Source organism: Egretta garzetta, unplaced genomic scaffold (genome assembly GCF_000687185.1).
Source record: "Egretta garzetta isolate BGI_Z169 unplaced genomic scaffold, ASM68718v1 scaffold296, whole genome shotgun sequence".
NCBI classification, from domain to species: Eukaryota; Metazoa; Chordata; class Aves; order Pelecaniformes; family Ardeidae; genus Egretta; species Egretta garzetta.
Window position 1 is genome coordinate 438,705 of NW_009259988.1, and position 4,555 is coordinate 443,259.

Genomic DNA, 4,555 nt, shown 5'->3' on the forward strand with positions numbered 1-4,555 from the left:
ATACTCTTAGAGGCAACTTTCAGATACGTAGCTGTGCCTGCAAGCACTGTGTTAGTTCAGAAGCAGCAACCAGACCAGGTGAAACAAAAGCCGTTCAATCAGATGCTGCTCTGATCATCAAACTGTTTCAAAGAACTGCTACAGTACAGAATTGTAGGGAAGTCATGTTGGATAACAAAGGGTTGCTCACATGTCTCCTCAAGGCTCAGGCATGGGCAAAGGGACCTGGAATCTGTTGGATAAACCATTTGCTCAGCACCATCTCTCCAGCTTTACAGTAGAGTCAGCCTTGAACAGCAGGCTCAAGAGCAAAGTTTATTTAATCACTCTGTAACTGAAATCACAGCGATAACTGAAACTTGCCATCTAGGGTTACAATACATACTGAACACAACAGCTTTAGTAGACTGGACAAGTGTTTGGTCCTGACATTCTTTTTCACATCCAATTTATCCTTATCTTGTACGAGGTTTAGCGCTTCTTAGCGCAGCATTAAGGAACCTGAGAATTTGCCCTATTTTTGCAAATGGGGCTGGGAGGTTTGCAGCTTGTGCCAAACTCCATGATGACTATAGCTAAACAATTAACCCACACCCAGGATAACTAGTTAAAAGTCACAGTTACTTCAATAACTGCAGCATAGCTATAGAGTCTTCCCCATCCCATATGAGAATTCAAATACCAGGCTGGAACTTCTTTGCAGTTTCTGCTAGCTCTCCAGGTCTTAAACTAAGGGACTAATAACAAATCCCAGGACCCATCACCTTAGAATAGGTTAGCTTGTTCTTCTAAATTAATAAATTTCCAAGTTTTATAAATGTTCACCTATCCTAAAACCAGCACAAGATATAAAAGCCACAAAGGGTCTACTAATGGCATGGACATAAACTGTAATGACAGACTTTTGCTCAGTTGCTCTCCAGTCTCCTCTGCAACATACTTACGGGCTGCATTGTAACCCCAAATCTGGAAGCTGGTCCTTTTCCAGCTGTGTAGTTCCCTTCTTTCTCTGTCCCTCCACACAGGATAAGAGAGAAAGGGATTGCCTACAGCAGATCCAGCCAGCAAGGTACAAGCTATGCCTGATGGAGGAAAGCATAGAAAAGTCTTTCCTTCAGGCAAGAAAGGCACCAAAGAGGTAGCGCCAGATCTGTACACGCTGGCTGCTGTACCACTGCTGCTCAAGAGGAGGCAAGAGCAGCAGGCACTGGCAGCTGAAAGTGGCCTAGAGGAAAAGAAAGGACAGGCAAACAGAAAGCAGTGTGCTCCAGGTGCCAAACGGCTCACGGCAGCTCTGCTCCTCTTACAGACTGGCAGTACCAAGCCATGAGGCTTCCAATCTTTTTCCAGGCCCTTTAGCTGAAGTCTGTCAATCTCCAGAAGTTCACAAAGCATGGCCAAAGCCACCACACTACCTATTCCTGTTGCTCTCTTCTGCCACTTGCATAGTTCTTGCTCTCAGCAGCAAGAACTTGCACAGGCAAACACCATGTGGCAAGAAGCTTTTTTTTGATCAGCTTTGACTTATGCACCCTTCAGCAAAACGAAAGGTAATTTTGTATCTCTGACAAGGGGCAGGGAAAGGCTCCAACCTGGCTCTCCTGAGTTTAGCAAGCTAGTACAAAACTGGAAGGAAAGGGGAGCACGTACCCCTTTAAATCTCTGCAGTGTCTCCACGAAGCCCTGTGCTAACTGCAAGCAATTGCATCTATTAGCCACACGTCTCCTCCTCAGATAACGAATCCTTAGGCCAGTGACTAAATGGTATTTTGGCAAGTTAGAGACTATCTTCTCACAAGCTCCCTAACTTGACTCAGATTTACCAATCAATCAATGTATATATCTCTATCATAATAAAGCCATCATCTATAAACACAACCTGTCAGAAATGACAACTCCTCATTCTAATATTATGGGAAATATATATGCCTTGGAGGAAACACCTGTTGGATCCCTAAAGTGGGAGATAGCGGGAAAAGACAGCAGGAAACCCACTTCATCATAACGGCATCCACCTTGCCAAAGCCAAGCACATTCTGATTTAACAAGCCATTCTTTAGTTAAGGGTTCCTTCTACCATATACTCTGCAAATTACATGATTCTTACGGAAATCTGATTTTCCTGAGAGACTCATAAATCATCCTGCACTGGATTCTGAGGAGCTCGAGGATGAGGGCACTGGAACTGACATGCTGCAGTACCCAACAGAGACAGAAATAGTCTCTGATTTAGCTTACAGTCACTCACTACTGCCATTAGCAGGTTATCAGGGTCACAAATTGACTGTGCTGTGGGGGCACAGTTATCCTTGTTGGCTCTGTATGAGTCCAGAAAGAAAACAGTTGCATTCACATGGCGCTGTGCATTGCCATGTCTGTGTTAGCTTAGCAAGCTAGTACAAAACTGGAGGGAAAGGGGAGCACGTACCCCTTTAAATCTCTTGCAGTGTCTCCACGCAGCCCTGTGCTAACTGCAAGCAATTGCATCTATTAGCCACACGTCTCCTCCTCAGATAACGAATCCTTAGGCCAGTGACTAAATGGTATTTTGGCAAGTTAGAGACTATCTTCTCACAAGCTCCCTAACTTGACTCAGATTTACCAATCAATCAATGTATATATCTCTATCATAATAAAGCCATCATCTATAAACACAACCTGTCAGAAATGACAACTCCTCATTCTAATATTATGGGAAATATATATGCCTTGGAGGAAACACCTGTTGGATCCCTAAAGTGGGAGATAGCGGGAAAAGACAGCAGGAAACCCACTTCATCATAACGGCATCCACCTTGCCAAAGCCAAGCACATTCTGATTTAACAAGCCATTCTTTAGTTAAGGGTTCCTTCTACCATATACTCTGCAAATTACATGATTCTTACGGAAATCTGATTTTCCTGAGAGACTCATAAATCATCCTGCACTGGATTCTGAGGAGCTCGAGGATGAGGGCACTGGAACTGACATGCTGCAGTACCCAACAGAGACAGAAATAGTCTCTGATTTAGCTTACAGTCACTCACTACTGCCATTAGCAGGTTATCAGGGTCACAAATTGACTGTGCTGTGGGGGCACAGTTATCCTTGTTGGCTCTGTATGAGTCCAGAAAGAAAACAGTTGCATTCACATGGCGCTGTGCATTGCCATGTCTGTGTTACCGTTCTTTCCAGGCCCTTTCCACTTACGTTGCACTGAACAGAACATCAAAAAAGCACAAAACCACGTTACCACTGACCATGCAAGTGGAGCTGACTTACAAAAGCTCTAGGCACTGTGGACTGCGGGCATTTCTGCAAATGTGGTCCTTGTGGCTGAACATTTGAAAATACTGTTCCAAGGTGTCAGGTGCATAAGCCACTGGTGTAATCAGCGTGTGCCCAACCCAGATGAACTGAGTCTATTGCAACAGTAGCCCACCATTAAACCTGGAGAAAAATTTGCTTTTATACTGCAAGGAACCCCAGTTCAATACCTTGTATATCATCCAAAAGGGCAGTTCGGTCCAGTGTACCAGAGTCCAACTGAGAGTGCTACAACATGGTAAAACATTTCTTTTTTGCCTGTTTCCATAGCCATGACCTAACATAAACCAATCACTCATGTTTCCATGAATCAAAGTAGATAACGTAGCTCTCAGCTATGCTAAAAGATGGTCAGACACATCCAAGATGTTTCAAACTTCATTTGAGGACTAACATAAGTGATTAACAGTTGTCTATAGCATTAGAAGGCAGGGAGTGGAAGTCCTTTTATCAAATTGTTAGCTGCCAACAACTTCCCGCTGATGAGCTATCTTTAAATTCTTCATAATGCCTTTGCAAAGCCCTAAAGCTTTGTTGAATCCCTCGCCTGCAGTCTTCCGACATCAGCTCTTCCACTCCTTGTCGTGGGAAAATGTGGCTACAATGAGTCTTAATGTCAAGTGTACACATCGAAGTCTGTGCTCATTTGGTTTGCCTTCTGTGCTGTAAGTACAGAGTAGCAGCAAATCCTCAGGAATTGGAGCTTATTTCCGTGTCCCACGTTTTGCCCAGAGAGAGATAATGGGGTGGAAGCCAACTCACAAAGCACCTCGGGACAAGCAAGGCCTGGAAGAGCTGCACCATTGGTCCCCAGAAACCTACACAGGTGAGAAATCCGTGCACAGAAGTCTCCAGAGAGAAGACACGCGTGGGTACCTGTGCGACGCAGGCAGGTTGCTCCAGCAGCTGGATCTGGAAAGCCAGGCCCACAAATGCCCTGACGTCCTTCCCCTTCCTCTGTACCACAGCCCTGGGGATGATTTAACACTTGGCACGTGGGCTGTTCAGTTCACATCCCATTTGGGAATCCTCCTATTGTTTTTTTGAATCGCTCCCAGATCCGCACATGTTAACCTTTTCCTTTGGGGAGCACTGGAGTTTCACAAGCACAATGAAAATTGCCTGTGAAGGCTGCTACAAAGCCCCTTTTCTCACCCCCAGGCCCGCACTGTGAGAATATGGTGCTTGTCTGGACTTGGCTTATTCATCATTATGGATTGTATCACTCCAATCACAGTGCATCAAGCG

The 4,555-nt window shown here is 44.9% G+C and overlaps 1 protein-coding gene across 1 annotated transcript in view; it reads right to left on the minus strand.

Moving 5' to 3' along the window:
• The window catches only part of KCNU1 (potassium calcium-activated channel subfamily U member 1), a 53,233-nt gene that overhangs the window by 18,802 nt on the left and 29,876 nt on the right, over positions 1 to 4,555 (minus strand). The window lies entirely within an intron of this gene.